This window comes from Camellia sinensis, chromosome 6, assembly GCF_055761805.1.
Source record: "Camellia sinensis isolate YWXY chromosome 6, ASM5576180v1, whole genome shotgun sequence".
NCBI classification, from domain to species: Eukaryota; Viridiplantae; Streptophyta; class Magnoliopsida; order Ericales; family Theaceae; genus Camellia; species Camellia sinensis.
Window position 1 is genome coordinate 76,401,217 of NC_138966.1, and position 19,234 is coordinate 76,420,450.

General features: G+C 38.3%; 1 pseudogene; it reads right to left on the reverse strand.

Moving 5' to 3' along the window:
- Nucleotides 1–296: 296 nt before the first annotated feature.
- The window catches only part of LOC145793367 (serine carboxypeptidase-like 18), a 45,279-nt pseudogene continuing 26,341 nt past the window's right edge, over nt 297–19,234 (reverse strand).

A 19,234-nucleotide genomic window follows, 5' to 3' on the forward strand; every position in this document is an offset into this window, starting at 1 on the left:
CATTGACTAAGCTAAAGAGGCTCTCTGATTGGCCCTCGAGGCCTACACTGACTGTGCTGGCTGGTGGCTCTATGTTTGTCTCGAACCAGACACACCAGGTGTGTTGCCCAATTGAGGGAAAAACCTTTTCATGTGCCTCACTTGCCCACACTGATAACAAGGAACGGTTGGCCTCTCCCCTAACTCTGGCTCTAAGAATGAGCCGAAGACAATGCAGTTAGTTGCCTTCTTCCTCTCTGGGGGTAAGCTGGGGACTTATGGCCTAACTGGCCACGCTTGAAACAAGTGACATATCCCTAACCACCTCTCCCAAAACCTGAACTCGGTACTGGAAAGGTGGACCTCGACTGAGCTCTCTGGGACTGTTGTGGGTTAGAACCCCTCTGCCTCTTACTGTCCCCCTGAATATCTGGACTCCTTCTGGAGCCCCTTATCGTCTCCTCCTCCATTTGCATTACAGTCTCAAGATGAGTCACTGCCTCCACAAGGCTTTTATAGTCTCTAATCATTGACCCGACCACTTTGAATGTAAGTTCACTCCTCAGTCTCTTCTCGAACTCTAAACAACAACACTTTTCAGTCGCCACGAGTTCTGGTGCAAACCTCAACAAGCTAGTAAATGTGGCCTCAAACTCGGCCACCAGAGTGTTCAACTGCACAAGCTTGGAGAACTGATCTCTTAACTTCTCCCAAACTGTGGCAGGCAAAAACTTATCCGGGAAGGTGCTAGCAAAAGCCTCCCCAGTCACCCCAATGCGCCCATGCGCATACTTCCACCACTGACCCGCATCACCCTTCAGTTGGAAGGATGCCAAGGTCATTCTCAATTGGTCATCCTCGATGCTAAGCATCTCAAACGTCTTCACTATTTTCTCTAGATACTCATCTGCCTTCAGTGGCTCCTTGGCATCACCCAAAAACTCATCCATATTTGACTAAAAAAACTCCCACTTCAGGAATGACGGCCCTGCTTCAACTACTTGGACCTGGACTTGATTCTCAACTCTGAGAATGTCCATAGACTCCCACAATGCTCTGCCCATTTCGCGGGCTATGGCGCCCATGGCCTGCTGACCCACTAGTTCAGCCGCATTGGCCTGACCAACTCCTTCTTCTTGCTCTAGGATATCATCCAGTAAAGGCGCCTCATGCCTCTTAGGCCTACCACGCCTACCGCCACCACGTCTACGTCTTGACATCCTAATGAAGGTAACACAAGAGATTAGCATATTTACAAATATACCGAAGTTAACTCACTCGCGTCCTAATGCGGTGGACAACAGTAATTCACTCCACATAAGCACGTTGTCAAATAAACACATACGAATTTCATTCCCGGATAATGACCGTCCCGCAGTGTTGCCAGAGTTCCAATTAGAAGCAGCAGTGATCAAGTGCTCTTCTAATGGGATTTCTAGAAACTGGTAGATTCAATCAACATCCTAGAAACTAAATCTCATACCCATACAACCACATAAGCATGTTATCATGTAAGCACATCGTACATACTAAAGTCTTTATCAAGCGAGACAAACCCATTGTGGTAATAACCACTTTCCATGTACCCAAAGTATTCAAACCCGACACGCTCTGATACCAAGTTGTAACGTCCCAAAATAATTATAATGATCCAACCCAATAAAACTAATACGAGGTAACATAAATGAAACAATAAACTTCCATTAATTAGAGTTAATATACAAAAGGTGACACATACAATATACATTCATAAACAGCTCATCTCGAGTCTACAGCATGTGTTACAACTAATAAAAGGAATGAAAGCTAAAGAGATACGCATATGCCCTAAAGGCTTACATCTTTCCAAGTCGCTGCTTGGTTACAACAAAATTGAGTCTAGCTCAATACAATTAAAGCCCTTGACTATACAAAATAAGTACAACAAAAGAGAAGCTTTTGCTGCAAATCGTTTCAAGCTACTGTCTTGGCGGGGGCATATCACCAACACCTGAAAATAATTTTTCTCAAATAAGGTGAGCCAAAGCCTAGTAGAAACAATCTAACACAATGTATGAATCTTAACAAAGATATAAGTATGCATATCCAATGCCCATGATAAAATCATTTATAATTCTTTTATAAAACCATGCCATGTCAAGTTTAATATCTCAATTCATTTTATGTCAATTCATGAGTCATTCACTATTTTATTCAAACAACCAAACTAAGGGTACAACTCAATGGGTTTCTAACCAACACAACCATTATACAGACACTTCCAGTAGTTTTGTATACAGCAGACCAACACTTAAGCGCAAGAAAGACAAAGCAAGCCATGACTGCTTGAGCGAAGGAAACACCGCGTGAGCATGGAATACACTCTCCCAGTAGTTTTGCAGACCTACAAAAGTATTGAGAGTTCACAAATCCCGCTCGAGCGTAAGAAGTGACGCTTAAGGGGAGGAGCAAAATTCTAGGCAACAAAAGTTTGAAAACCAAGCTACCAATTTGTTTGAAACGCATCCAATACAACCCAATAGCCAAAATCAAGGAAGTATGAAGGGAGAAAGACATGAAAAACACTACGAAACAACGAAACTCAAGTCTAAGATACAAAAGGGTCGGGTTAAAATCGGAATCGCTATAGCTGTCATAGATTGTTACTGTCAGAGGGTTACTGTACGTACCTTGAGTGGCAATTATTTTTATTTCATGGGGGATAGAGCTGATAGAGCTTCATTACCAGTATGTGATCGGCGAGGTCGGAGTGAGCTTAGTTGTCTCCTTGCTAACTTCTTAGGTAGTCAGTATAATGATGTCCGAGTTGAATTGCCAAGGATAGTTTATGAATACCCAAATGTCTTTCCCAGGGATCTCACTAGTTTATCACCTCACCGTGAGATTGAGTTCTCTATTGACTTAGTGCCTGGCGTGATACCTATTTCTATGGCACCGTATAGATTTGCACCTACCGAGTTGAGTGAGTTGAAGATTCAACTCCAGGAATTGTTAGACAAGGGCTTTATCCACCCTAGTACATCGCCTTAGGGAGCACCGGCTCTCTTTGGCAGAAAGAATGATGGTACACTGCGACTTTGTGTTGACTATCGAAAGTTGAACCGGATAATTGTCAAGAACAAGTACCCAATGATTTGTTTGACCAGTTAAGGGGTCTTGTTACTTTTCTAAAATAGATTTGAGATCGGGTTATAATCAGCCGAGAGTGAAGGAGGAGGTTATCTAGAAAACGACATTCTGTACGAGGTATGGTTATTACGAATTCCTAGTGATGCCTTTTGGGTTAACCAATGCACCTGCCATGTTTATGGATTTGATGAATAGGATCTTCCGAGAGTTCCTGCACCGTTTTGTGGTCGTCTTTGTTGACGACATTTTGATTTACTCACCCTCTGAGGAAGAACACGGAGAACACTTGCGAGTTGTGCTTGAGTTTCTTAGAGCCCACAAATTGTATGCTAAGTTTGGAAAGTGTGAATTCTGATTGAAAGAAGTCAAGTTCTTAGGCCATGTAGTGTTCGGGGAAGGGTGACTGTATATTCCTCCAAGATAGAAGCAGTACAGGATTGGGAACAACCTAAGAATGCCTTTGAGACTGATAGTTTCTTGGGGTTGGTCGGGTATTACCACTATTTTGTGAAAGATTTCTCTAAATTAGCCTCACCTTTGACTAGCCTGACGAGGAAATGAATCAAATTTGTGTGGAGTGAGACTTGCAAGATGTTGTTCTAAGGGCTTAAGGTTAGACATACTATTGCTCCAATATTGATTATTCCGAAGAGGGGTTTGTGTTATTTGGTATATTGTGATGTATCTCGGGAAGGTTTGGGATGTGTTTCGATGCAGGAGGGGAATGTAGTAGCTTATGGTTTATGGTAGTTGAAAACACACAAGAGAAATTACCCTACTCATGACCTAGAGTTAGCAACTGTGATATTTGCCTTGAAGATTTAGAGGCATTACTTGTATAGTGAGAGATTTGAGGTATTCTCCAATCAAAAGAGTTTGAAGTATCTGTTTTCACAAAAAGAAATGAATCCAAGACAGATAAGGTGGATGGAGTTTATGGAGGATTATGACTCTGAGTTGCATTATCATCTGAGAAAGGCCAATGCAGTGGCCGATGACTTGAGTAGAAAATTATTTAGCAATGTAGCAAGTATTGCTATTTGGGAATGGGAGATGTTGGGTGCGATTGGCGAGTTTGACTTACATCTTAGCGAGTCCGTTGAGTCGGCAACTTTGTTTTCGGTAGTTGCACAACCTACACTTGTGAGCTGAGTTATAGAAGCACAGAGGGGTGACCTTGAGGTGGCAACCCTCCGGAAGAAGCTATCTAGTGGGAAGGTAGAGAAGGGCTTGAACGTGTTTTCTAACTCGAGTGTTGGATACCTTGATCGTCTTTTCGTGCCGGAGTCGTGTCGAGAGGAGGTACTCCGAGAGTTCCATCATTCACGCCTTGCGGTACGTTCGGGAGGCACAAAAATGTACCGTAACCTTAGCCGCTAGTTCTAGTGAAGGGGGATGAAGAAAGATGTAGCCTTGTTCGTATCGAGATGCCTTACTTGTAAACAAGTGAAGGCTGAGCATCAGAGGCCAGTGTGTTTGTTATAACCCTTGCCTATAGCTGAGTGGAAGTGAGAACATGTTATGATGGATTTTGTTGTAGATCTTCCAAGGACTCAATAAGGTAATGATGCCATTTGGGTGATAGTTGATCTATTAACTAAGTCGGTGCACTTTGTACCTATGCGCACGAGTGACTCAGTAGATTATCTCGGCGACCTTTATATTAGGGACATTGTTCGGCTTCATAGGGTCCAAGTCACTATTGTTTCAGATAGAGATTCGTGTGTCATGACTCGATTGTGGCAGAGCATACAGAATGCCTTGGGCACTAAGTTAACTTTTAGCATCGCTTATCATCTTATGACTAACAGGCAGTCAGAGCGTACCATTCAGATCTTTGAGGATATGCTTTGGGGTTGTGTTCTTGACTTTAAGGGATCATGGGAGAGACACTTGCCTTTTGTGGAGTTTGCCTACAACAATAGCTTCCAGTCGAGTATTGGCACGGCACCATTTAAGGCCTTGTACGACCGACCGTGTAGATCTCCCGTGTGTTGGGTCAAGGTGGATGATGCACCTATGTTAGGTCCTGAGTTAGTCTGGGAAACGGTGGAGAAGGTTATGCTTATTCGTAAGAGGTTGGTCACGGCTCAGAGTCATCAAAAGAGCTATGCCGATCATAGAAGGAAACCATTATCCTCTAAGGTAGGAGATCACGTCTTCATGAAAATATCACCTAGGCAAGATTTGATGAGGTTTGGGAGGAGTGGAAAGTTGTCTCCTAGGTTTACTGGACCTTTTGAGATCCTAGAGCGGATTGGAGAGGTAGCTTACCGTTTGGCCTTGCCGTCACAACTTTCCGGGGTCCATGATGTGATTCGCATTTGCATGCTCCGGAAGTATGAGTCGGATCCATCACACGTGTTGGACTAGATCGAGCTAGAGATAGAAGAATATGCCTTGTATGAGGAGAGATTTAGAGTTTTAGATACTCGAGACCAAGTCATGCGTGGCAAGACAATTTCTTTGGTAAAGGTGTTATGGAGACACCACGGGGTTAAGGAAACAACTTGAGAATGTGAGGTGCAAGCTCGTGAGAAATATCTGGACCTATTTGTCGATGTTTGAACTTGTATTGAAAATCTTATCATGTTAATGTAATATAGACATTAGATATGTTTTGGAAATGTGAATTGTGTAATCAGTGATGAGAACGTAGTTATCACGGTGGTGAGAATGAATGACCGGTGGATGGGTCGTGGAGATGAAAATGAATTACTGTCATTGTTGTAATTGGTTTAAATATGATTTTGTTATTAATTTAAAATTTTGGGAACGAAATTCCTTAAGGGGGGAGGTTATAGTGATTTGGGTTTAGTCCTGACCCATTTATTGCTTTCGAATCTAGGAAATCATATCCGTAGTGGTCGTTCTTTTCACTTCATAGTTGGTTTTGGCTTCAGGGGTCGACACCATCCTGGTTGGTGTCAACACTGCCTCATTTCCTTTGTCTTGCTCAGCTTCTAGGGTTGACACCAACCTTGGTGGTGTCGACACCATCTTGTTGTTGTGTTCTTGGATAGATACTAGAATTTAGGGTCGACACCAGCTTTTGATGGTGTCGACACTTGTCTTTTGTTGTTGGCCTCAGGGGTTGACACTAGTTTGGGAGGTGTCGGCCCTTGTCTGCTGTTGAAACTGGAATTAGCTACTGCAATTCAAGGGTCGACACCCTATTTGCTGCAACGTTGGCGTTTCTGCCATTTCTTCCTGAAGGTCGACACCTTTAGTCCGAGGGTCGACCTCTGTGTTCTTTTTCCAGATTTCAGTTCGGTTTTGGGCCCTACTTTTGAGGGTTTTGACTTATTCTTTTGGGTTGACTTTGAGACTTTATTTCACTTTAACCTAGTACTATAAATAGGGCCCTCACTTACTCTTGTTTTTCACTTTAGCTTCTCTCTCTTGTTCTCTAAATCGTGAATCTCTCTCTTTCTCTAAACTCACTTTTTCTCACAGTAGATCTTCAAATCTATTCATTTAGAAGCATCACCTTACCTAGCTCCTTTGGTATTAAGTGTAGAACTTGTCGAGGACTTCACGTTGATTGGAGCAAATTGTCATTTCATCTCCATCGACTTTTGGGTTTTTGTTCCTTCTACCTCTTCTAGGCTTGAGGTAGTGATTTTCTACACTTTCTTATGGTTTTTAACTTAGGTATTTGCTATTTCTAAAACAACTTTGTGATTTGGGGATTTTTGGTCAAAACTAGGGTTTTGGGCTTAAAAATCAAATGTGGGGTTTTTAATTGAAATCTTGGAAATGGTTATGGAATTGAAAATAAGGTTGAGTTGTGGTCGAGTGGTTGGTTTTGACACTTGGACTTGATTTTGGAAGAAAAATGTTGATTTTGTATAAATATATGGAGTTGATGTTGGAAATGTGAAATTGGGTGAATATTGATGAGGATGGTGGAGTTGGGTATGTATTACCACTCATATCTTGGAATTTGGAAAGTTATCTTTATGGAAAATTATTTTACTATTTAGAGATATCTGTTTTGGGCTATTGATGGAGGATAGCCATAATTGTTGTAAAAATCGCATGAGGATTTAGGTGAACTAAAACCAGTTTCTTAATCATTTGCATTGAATATTGAAAATGTTTTTGTTTTGAGAAAAATGGGTGAATATAGGAAGTGAATAAAATCTTGTTGAAATAAGTTAGCCTAAGTGTCCATGGCGAAAGTCCTAAAAATTGTGTGGATACATGGGTGCTGATTCTGTGGACGAAATCTCCGTAAAATGATAATAGCAGTGCTTGTACAACCTATGTTTACATGGGTCTCGGTTTACGGTTTCCTCCGGATGAAATTTGTGAAAAAGTTGTATTGTTTTGAAATTCTCAAAATGTGATTCACTATCTCGTTTTCTAAAGTAATGGAAGTGGTTATGAACTTTGATATAAACCTGAAATCGTATGGTTTGAAAGGAAATATAAAATGTTTTGTACAAGCATTGCACATGCATATCATCTTATATCTCTGTTAAACTTCGTAAATTGTGTTGGAGTATTTCTCTTGGGCTTTGGCTCACCCTATGTGCAAAAAGCATTTCAGGTGCTGGTGATATGCTTTCGCCAAGGCAATAGCTTGGAGGGACTTGGAGCAAGGGCTTCATTTTATGTATTTGTCATGCGTATTTATGTGCAAGCCAAGAGCTTTAACTGTATTAGATCTAAATCTACTTTTGTTGTAACCTAGTATTGACTTGGAAAGCTATAAGCCTTTAAGGCATTTGTTATCTGTTCAACTTCCATCCTATTTCTGTATTTTGCAAACATATGATATAGATTTAGGGCCAGGCTTGTGAATGTATGCCCGCATATGTTACCTTTTTTGTTTTTAACCCACTTGGACTTAATGGAAGATAATTACTTTATCATTATTGTCACTTATTCATACTATGGATGAGTTGTATTTATTTCGTGATGTTACAAAAGTCTACCCTCAAATTAGAAACTCTAGGAACTAATTAGACAAAATTGATAGAAATAGAATAAAGAACGATAATTTAAGAGATAAAAGTGAAAATGACTTTTAAAAGAAAAAAAATGATGCAAACACAAAATAAAGAAAGAACAAATAAAAGAATAAAAGAATGTACTTCACCTTCGGTACAATTTTCATTTGGAAAATGCTATGGACCCCAAATAATGTACTAAATTTTTTACCAAATTCCTCATATGGGTGTGAGATCCATACAAATTCATGTGTGTAGGTCCTACATCCATGTGAGAGGTTTGTTAAAAACTTTGGTATATTATTTGGGGTCCTTCGCCTAACTCTTTTCAATTTTTTTTCTAAAAAAAAAAAGGAAAAAAAAAAACCTTTAAAACATCTCCTTGTTTAAAAATATCTCATTTTTTGGATACTTGTTTTTTTCAAAATATCTTTTGAACATCTCCTTTTTTTAGAAATACTTTTCTCAATTTTTAAGAATAACTATTTTCATGCAAAAATAAAAAGGAGAAGTGATTTCAAAATTTTTATTTTAAAAATATGAAAAGAAAAAATAAAAAATTTAAACGACACCAAACACTTTTGAAAAATATGCAAAACAAGTGAATAGGAGAAATATCAATCATACCTTAACCGTAGCAACTGTTATCCGATTGGAGTAAGTCCTTGTATAACTGCACATTGGCAATGAAAAATAAATAAATAAAGAAAACAACATTTGTAATAAGCTTTAATCTAAGAAAAATGAATATGAAAAACTGAAGTGAACCCACCAGCAACTTGGGACTGGACCCACCGTGAACGCCATTCATTAACAACTGAATAGTTGAGAGCTCTAATCCATGCTTGGGTTCCCAAGAATGGAACTATCATGTCGTGATCACCACTGTTTCAACCATCATTTCACAACAACTTTATTATTATTATTACTATTTTTTTTGTTGTTGTTGTTGTTGTTGTTGTGTGTAGGAACCAAATTCTTTACTGTTGAAGAAAAATTCGGTTACGTTTGGTTAAGTCTGACTTTAATGATCTAAATAGTTTATTATGTAATTTTTTTTGCATATTGACTCTTCAAAACAATAAAAATTAAAATTAAATTGATCTAATAATGATTATTTATTTATAATTTCATCAGATCTAACTTTAGAAAACAAAGGTAGGTTCTTTTCACCAAGAATGTTAGTTGTTTAATTGTGTTTCAAGAAAATATAATGAAATCATGTAATAACAATTTATTACTTTTTTTGTGTGTAGATGATGTTGAGACTACTAAGCCAACTGTCAACGGAACCAATACAGCCACAGTTGCAGAAGCACACCCATTCAGCTCAATTCACACTTCAGCCACAAGCCATGCCACCTTTCAGCCACAGTTATCAAAATAGTTATGCAGTCCACATGTGGCAGTTGTAACTAGCTTATAATATGCAAATTCTGTTAGGTTGTTAGAGATTCTAGAATATTCTGCATTGATCTCTATATATAGATAAATTGTAAGTATGAAATGTAGTTTTGAAATAAATGAAATATCTCTGTTTTTTCATAATTTTCTTCATGGTATCAGAGCACCAATCTCTTGCGAGTTGATCCTCATCTGTCTTCGATCTTGATTCATTCTCATTTGTGTTCAATCTTGATTCATCTTCTTGTTTCAGTTAATTCAATGTCTTCAAATTCGATTCCTTCTAATCTTACACTTCTCATTTCCAATCTGTCTTCGTTTATCACTGTCAAGCTTGATGCCTCAAATTTTCTGATTTGGAAGAATCAAACTCAGAATATTTTGAAAGCTACTGATTTACTTGGCATTGTTGATGGTACTTCACCTTGTCCATCCGTTACAATCAAAGATGATTCTGGATCCGAGGTTGATAATCCTGCCTATTCTCAATGGAAACTTGTAGATGCACATCTTCTTAGTTGCATCACTGCAACTTTATCACCTGCACTCTATTCTACAGTTCTTCATCTTCACAGTTGTTATGAGGTTTGGAGTGCTTTACACAAGAGATTTACTGCACTTTCTCGATCTCATGTGCATCAACTCAAGAACAAACTTAACAGTGTTACCAAGAAAACTGAGTCTATGGAGGCATATCTCACAAAAATCAAAGAGTTAGTAAGTCAGTTAGCTCTTGCCTCTGCATTCATTGATGATGAAGATCTCGTGCTTCTGATTTTGAATGGACTTCCTGACGAATATGATGCATTTAAGACGACGATTAGAGCTCGTTCCGAATCCATTTCAGTTGATGAACTGAGTTCTCTGCTTATCTCTGAAGCCATCCATGTTGAGTCTAAACATCACAAAGATCCTACTGAACCTACTGTGGCCTTCTCTTCTGTTCGAGGTTCTTTGAATTATACCTATCGAGGTTCTCGATCTCGAGGAAGATACTCTAGAGTCGGACGAGGAGGCCGTTCATATGACTCAACTGGATCTCCAAATAGTCATTCACAGAATCAACATTCTGGTTCTTTCTATTCTTCTAGTCATCCTAAGAATTATGTTAGCCGTGGTTCATTTCGAGGACGAGGTCGATCTGCATCTTCTCTGATCTGTCAAATTTGTGGAGGACATGGTCATGCTGCTTTAGATTGCTGGTATAGACTGGATCCACAATTTCAGTCTACCACACAGAACAAATTTCAGTCTAGCACTTCTCCACAGAACAATTCACAGGTTTTTGTTGCTTCTTCTCATCCAGCTTCTTCTACTTCAGCCCCTTGGTATCTCGACTCTGCAGCTACTGAGCATATCACACCTGATTTGAATAATCTCACTTCTTCTCATCCTTATCACGGATCTGATCAAATAACAGTCGGTGATGGTAATACTCTTCCTATTCATCACACTGGTAATGGCTTACTTCCTACACCTCATTTCTCCTTCCGATTGAAAAATGTTTTACATACTCCTTCTATCTCCTCTAATCTTGTTTCTGTTCACAAATTAGCCAAAGATAATAACTGTTCTATTACCTTTGATGATTCTACATTTGTGATTCAGGACAAGGTTTCGAAGCAAGTTCTTCATCAAGGTTCTAATATCAATGGCCTATACCATTTTAATTCATCTCTTTCTGCTGCTGCCATCTCACCACCTATGTTGCATGCTCATCTCAGTTCTTCTCATGCTACTGTACCAGTTTCTACTTCTGTTTGGCATAATAGATTAGGCCATCCATCTGTAATAAAGTTGAATCATCTCTTGCCTTACTTGTCTTGTTCTAAGTCTGATCATCAGTCTACTACTTTTGATTGTACTGACTGTTGTCTAGCTAAGAGTCATAAGCTACCTTTTCATCTGTCCAATTCTACTGTAAATGCACCACTTTCCCTCATCCATAGTGATGTTTGGGGCCCATTTGCTTCTAGTTCTGGTTACAAGTATTATGTTTTGTTTGTTGATGATTTTAGTCGATTTACTTGGCTTTATCCTTTGGCTTATAAGAGTGAAGTTTGTGCTAAATTCATGGAGTTTAAAGCTTATGTTGAAAATCAGTTTGCCACTCCTTTACATATTTTACGAACTGATGGAGGCTCGGAATATTTTACATCCAAAATGAACACTTATTTAACTACTCATGGAATTATTCATCAGCATTCTTGTCCCTATACTCCTTCTCAGAATGGTATTGCTGAGAGAAAGCACCGCCATATCACTGAGACTGCTACAGCTCTTCTCCATCATTCTTCTGTTCCTTTGCACTACTGGTTTGATGCCATAGCTATTGCTACTTTTCTTATTAACCGACTTCCATCCTCCAAACTTGCTCACAAGTCTCCTTTTGAAGTTCTTTTTAAATTCATACCAGATTTTTCCTATTTTAAAACTTTTGGCTGCCAATGCTTTCCTTGGCTCAAACCTTATCAGTCTACTAAACTTCAACCCAAATCTATGGCATGTGTCTTTCTTGGCTATCATCCTTTTGCTAAAGGCTACCGGTGTCTTGATCCTAAATCCGGCAAAGTTTATCTTTCTCGACATGTTGTTTTTCATGAGAATATTTTTCCCTTTGCTTCCTCCTCTTCACCTGCTCCTTCTCTTTCTCATTTACATTCTTTTTTCTGGCCTTCCTCCTCACCATCCTATTCTTCTTCTTCCATTTCTTCAGTGCAGCCTCCGGTCCATGTTCCACAGTCTACTTCTCAGCTCCAACAGTCATCCTCTGCTTCCCCAACTCAGCAGATTCAGCAGATTCCAAATCTGCCAGCTCCGAATCAGGCATCTGTCCATCCTCAGTCTCACCATCAGTTTCCGCAGCCACAGACACAGCTACATGCCCAGACCCAGTATCAGTCTTCCTCTCCGTCACAGCACCAGCATGTCCATACTCAGGCACCATATCATGTACAGACCCAGAATCAGCCTCAGGCACACAATCAGACTTCCATTCAGCATGTCCATACTCAGGCACCATATCATGCACAGACCCAGAATCAGCCTCAGACACAAAATCAGACTTCCATTCCTATTCACTCCATTGCCATCCAACTACCTTCTTTACCTTTGACTTCCTCTAATATCCATCCTATGACCACTCGCTCCAAATCTGGTGCATCACCTCATTGTTTAGCCACAACTACAACTCTGTTCTTAGATTCCGAACCCCCTTCCTACAAAGAAGCCTTACTTTCACCCATCTGGCATAAGGCTATGCTTGACAAGTTTCACGCCTTGCAAAAACAAAACACTTGGTCCTTAGTGTCTCTTCCACCTACTAAACATGCTATTGGGTGTAAATGGGTCTTCAAGGTGAAACGCAACTCCGATGGCTCGATTGCCCGATATAAAGCTCGTTTAGTAGCCAAAGGGTACTTACAACAAGAAGGGCTCGATTTTCATGAAACCTTTAGCCCCGTTGCTAAGCAACCTACTATTCGAATTTTGCTTTGCCTTGCTCTTTCTCATAACTGGCCTCTTAAACAGTTGGATATTTCCAATGCCTTCCTTCATGGCATTCTTGATGAAGAAGTTTTTATGCTTCAACCTCCCGGGTTTATAGATGATTCATACCCCTCTCATGTTTGCAAACTTCACAAAGCACTATATGGTCTCAAACAAGCTCCCCGGGCCTGGTATTCCACCTTTTCTACCTTCTTACTTTCCCAAGGGTTTGTAAATAGTAAATGTGATTCCTCCCTCTTCATTCACAGAACTTCTGCCTCCGTTACTTACTTACTCATCTATGTTGATGACATCTTACTTACTGGAAATAATTCTGTCCATATTCAGCAACTGATCACTCATATGCATAATGCCTTTTCCATGAAGGAATTAGGGACCCTTTCCTATTTTCTTGGCATCTCTGTTCAGTCTACCAATACCGGATATTTTCTGTCTCAGCAAAAATATGCCAAGGACATTCTCTTGAAAGCCGGTCTTTCTGCTTGTAAACCTTATTCGTCGCCTATCTCTGTCAAGCCCAATACTCCTCCACATGCCTCTCTTCCATTTGATAATCCTGCTCTTTATCGGAGTCTTGTTGGAGCCTTACAATATCTTACCATCACTCGACCTGATCTCTCTTTGGCTGTTAATCAAGCATGTCAGCACATGCATGCTCCTACAGTGGGTCCCTTTGCTGCCGTTAAAAGGATTCTGAGATTTGTGCAGGGTACTCTCCCTCATGGGTTGCACTACACTCCTAGTTCTTTTGCTCTTCATGGCTTTTCCGATGCCAATTGGGCTGGTGATATTCATGATAGAAAATCTATCTCAGGTTATTGTGTGTTCTTGGGAGATAATCTAGTATCTTGGTCTGCCACGAAACAGGCCACTGTATCCCGCTCATCCACTGAGGCAGAGTATCGTGCTTTAGCACATACGGCGGCTGAGCTTAGTTGGATTATAATGTTGCTCACTGAACCAACCATACCTGTGCTTTGGTGTGATAATCTGTCTGCCATAGCTTTGGCTTCCAATCCTGTATTTCATTCTCGCTCGAAGCATATCGAAATCGATTGTCATTTTGTGCGAGATAAAATTTTGGCTAAGCAGTTTGTTGTCCAATACATTCCTACTGTTGATCAACTAGCTGATTTGTTTACCAAGCCCTTGTCTGTTTCAAGATTTCAGTATCTCAAGGACAAGCTAATGGTCTTTGAGCAGCCCATCAGCTTGCAGGGGACTGTTGAGACTACTAAGCCAACTGTCAACGGAACCAATACAGCCACAGTTGCAGAAGCACACCCATTCAGCTCAATTCACACTTCAGCCACAAGCCATGCCACCTTTCAGCCACAGTTATCAAAATAGTTATGCAGTCCACATGTGGCAGTTGTAACTAGCTTATAATATGCAAATTCTGTTAGGTTGTTAGAGATTCTAGAATATTCTGCATTGATCTCTATATATAGATAAATTGTAAGTATGAAATGTAGTTTTGAAATAAATGAAATATCTCTGTTTTTTCATAATTTTCTTCAGATGATACTTAGGAGACCTATAAAAATGAAGAGTTTGATAATTAAAATGAAATTTGTGACAAGACTGACTGCCAATTGGACAGAATTAGACTTCTCTCCATGGAGAAGCCAAATCCTTTTTTCTTGGTTTTTATTTACGAGAGCCATTATTTGTCCCCACAAATCAGTCTCTTTACCGTCACCATTTTCTAAATTTTGTTTATCACCATTTTATCTCTATGTAAATTACCATTTAAAAAATTGAAACCTGAAAATGATACAAATATTGCATCATTGCTAAACCCTCTCCTTTTGTCATCTCATTCTCGATAATCTTTCCTCTACACCTCACTACCCTTCCCCACTCACCACCCGCTCTTCCCTACCTTACCACCATTTGCATCCCTAGCAACACCTACCTCCTCTTTTCCTTCCTTCCTTGCCGCACTTGTCCACCTCATTTCTTGTCTTTCGCACCAACTATCCGCTACCACTCCTCTATTCTGCCCTCCTCATCTTCCTAGTTGCAATACCTTTCATCTCCACTGCCCTACCTCTTCATTCCCTTACAATCTACATGACATCCCCAGTCTCTTCCTTGCTCTCATCACAACCTCCACCATATCCTCTCACCACCTAAAATCCTAGTTATCATCATTGATGTTGCCTTCAAAAACCTAAATTGAGAGATCTAGGCTCATCTTCTCCTACATATGAAGTATGAGAGAGGATGAAGAGTAAAGAGAAAGGGAGAGAAAGAGAAAGTGAAGACGAGAATGAATGTAGACAGATGGAGTGAGGTTAATATTGGACCTAAACTCATCCCTAATTTTTTGTTACAATATTATTTCCATTCCTAACCTTTCAAACCCTAACCCTAACTCTACACCACCCACTACCACCATCTTTGGCTGCCACCCCTAGCCTCTACTAACCCTCTCTTACTACTCCCTAACACCATTAACCCCTTCCTACCCCTACGCTCTCTCTATCTTACCTAAAGTGAGATAGTGAATGTCCCAAAAGCATGTGTTGACTTCCTGTGTCTATCAAGGTTTCGAATCCACATCAGGGAGGCAAAGCCAGCAAGCAAGGGAATGAGGATGGCATAGAATCATCTATTGTCTCAGCTGTGATGGCTCTTGCTTACCCCTAGCCCCAACCTCACCCTCTTTAGTCTTTCTTTACTATTTATCACCCATTTCTAGCCTATCCTTACCCACTTTAGCCCCTACCTCATTTCACTTCTCTGTGCAACCCCTTTGATAGAGAAGGAGGAATTGTGTAAGAGTGCATTCAATAAAGAGAAAGAGAGGAGGAGGAGGAGGAGGAGGAGAAGAAGAAGAAGAAGATGAAGAAGAAGATGAAAAATAAGAAAAAGAAGAAGAAAAATAAGAGGTATCGAGGGAGGATAAGTAGAGTTGGCGTGCTAAAGAAGAAAAAAATGGTCTTAGGGAAGGGCATATGAGGGTGTACATGGGGTTGGGAGCTAGTAGTGGTGGGTCGAGATGGGGTGAAAGGTATCAACAAGGTGAGGGATGGGTTACTTGAGATAGAGGTAGAGGTAGAGGTAGAGGTAAAAGTGGGGGCTAAGGTTACAATTTCATATGTTAGGGATGATGATAGAATTGAGATTAAGCTTGATGTTCAAAATAAAAAAAATAAAATAAAATAAAAATCGTGGTGGTGTTGAAAGAAGATAGGGGTCCAAAAACAATAGATGAGTGCTATTAACAACATTATTTTTAAATAGGTACAATGAGGTGAAATATTGTGTAACTAGAAGCACCATTATTTTTTTCACTTAATTTTTTTTGTTTTAATGCAAGAAACATAGCGATCTCATCTGTATATGAGAAACTTGTAACCTTTAGTGCTGAGGTTCACATTTTTTTTTTCTTTTTTAAAGGTTATTGGAAATTGTCCCAAATTGATTGAGTGTAAGGCAATCCATAGTCACATCTTATCCATTCCTCTATGCTTCCCTATTTTAAGAAATACAATTCATTTTCATGATATTTTTCTTATAAATAGCTTTAATTATTGATAGAAACATAACTTTTTTCCCTTGATACATTTCAACAAATCAATAAAAAAGAAAAAAATACATGTATATTGGCCAACTCACAATATGTAGCAATTTGTACCTGATACCATTGGTTCACAGAATTGATACAAGTTATGCTACTATAAAACACATTTTTTTCACGGTTAATGATTTAAAAAAATTCCCAACCCATCTCTCAATTTTGAGACATTTCACTTGATCTTCTCAATACTAATTCCTCTCTCAGTACAACTATTTAAACTTTTTACTCTAAACAAACAATGAAAGATGGACCTTTCGGATATGAAGTGCTTCTTGGACTCAATCATCGTTCAGCCACAAATGGAAACGTTTCAATGCATGAATCTACAATCAAGGAAGACAAGTGAAATAGTCATAAGACACAATCTCTTTCTCAAACCATACTTATGGGATCATTGGAAAAAAATGAAGTTTCAAATGATATATTAGAGCATCAACAATACTAAATCTCATTGTCATATTTTAGCTATGTGACAATACAAAAATATCAAATTTAGGAACCATGCTCCAATTGAATAGCGCAGTTAAAGGTTTTCCATTAAGGTTTTTGCTCGTCTTGGTCATCACCTACTTGTAGAATACTTTATCATTTTTTACAAAGCAATCCAACTAATGTTGTATCTCTATAAAATATATATAATTGGTAATAGTAATGTCGAAACTTTGGCAATCTATCAAAGCTTGTGCCAACTAGGCATAAATAATAGCAATGATAAAGTTTAGAAACTTCAATGGTAGCCTCATTAGAGCACCCGGTTAATTCAAATAGTTGCTATAATGTTTTAAACTTCAAAAATATTTGATGGACAACACTATGTAGTCGCCAAACTTCTCTTTAGTGCATTAGGTTGTCTAATGTTAGTTGTGAGAGGCTCGTGGTTCCAACAACACCCATAAGGCCAGTTTTGGGACCAGCACGCATCTCACATCCGTGCAATGGACAAAAGTTTTTTTTTTTTCCTTTGAAGTTCTTCAATTTGGCCTAATTAGTTACATGGGAATCCCTCACTAAGATGTTTGGCATCTAGTTGAAAAAGTCATAACTTTTTTCTAAATTTTTTTATCTTTTAGTATTTTCTTTTCTTTTCAAATTTGTATAAAATTTTTTAACTTTTCTGATTTCTCTAGTGTAGAATAATCTAAAATTTAAAATACATAAAAAAAAAAAATCAAAATTAAAAAACAATTCAATGAAGACCCAAAAAAAGTTTTAAAAGCCAACTGTTTTTACTTCTTCTTCCTCTTTTTTTTTCTTTCTTTTTTCTGTTTCTGTAGTAGATTTTTTTTTTCAAATTTATTTATTTATTTACTTTTTGGTTCATCTAGTTGATTAGACTACAAAAGTTTAAAGATTTTTTTAATTTTTATTTTAATAAATTCACTAAGGATGAGAAAAGTAAAAAATAAAATTGATAACTCATCTTCTAATGTTTAAAAAGTCATAAAACAAACCATTTAAATATAGTTTGGTATTGCTATAAAATTTCAAATATGATATAGAAGATAGCTTATAAAAATCCGATTGAATATCGAAATTTGACCCATTGGTTTTTCTTAATGCCATGGCATATTATCACTATTTTTTAATTTTTTAAATTGATATACCATGCTAAATCTATATTGGGACCGAATTATTGGAATTAGGAAGGCTTACAGAACTAGAATCACAAGGCGGTGGTTGATGAACAACAAGTTCTATGTTTTTCTCATCGACAGGTCTTCTTTCACTAAACAATTCTTGTGGTTTTGGAGAAGCAAAACCACACGATGGTTCCATAATTTGATTAGTGTTAAGTCCATCAATACACTACAAAGGCAAACAATGAATTTTTGTCAGTATACAACATATAAGACTTTTGGCGATCAATTATTTTGGTTTTTAAAACCATTATTTTGGTCTCTAAATAGTTTTTGTGACAAAATTAAATTCATCACTAAAAAAGTCACTAAAAGTGCGTCCAGAAAAGTCTTTAGTAACAAATTTTTGAAAATGTCACTGAAAATGACAATTAGCAACCAATTTTATATTGTCACAAAATGTTTAATTTTAGAAGACTAAACATTTGGTCGCTAATACTTCGTCACAAAATATCCCAATTTGGTTGCGAAAAATAAAATAATGACATTTTTAACGACAACTATATTTGGTCGCTAAAAGACAAATAACTTTCTCTACTACACATTTTCGTCGCTAAAAGTCAATTTAGAAAATGTTTCGTAACCATTTAATTTCATAGCTTAAAATGCACAAAAATTAAATTTGTCATCCAATCAAATAAAATAAAAAAAAATTTAAAATCCACTCACCAAAGGCACTCTACTCCCAAACCACAAAGGGTATATTGAAAATAAAATTTTACAAAAATTAAAACACAAAGTATCCAAATTCATTTCAACATGGTTTATTATATGAGTGAAAACTCAAAATAGGATCAAAATAGTTCAACATAGTTCATTATATGAATTAAAACTCTATGAAGATATCAACCATAGTTGACTTCAACACTACGCTATGGCTTTGCATTTGCCATGCCTAGTTTGAGAATGCTGGCAAAGGAAGGGCTTCAGTGGCTTTCCCTAATGCTCTTTCCTGGCAAACCAGAGATGATGATCAACACCATTTTCTTAGAAATCCAAATCAAAACGTCTAGGGACAAAAGCATGAA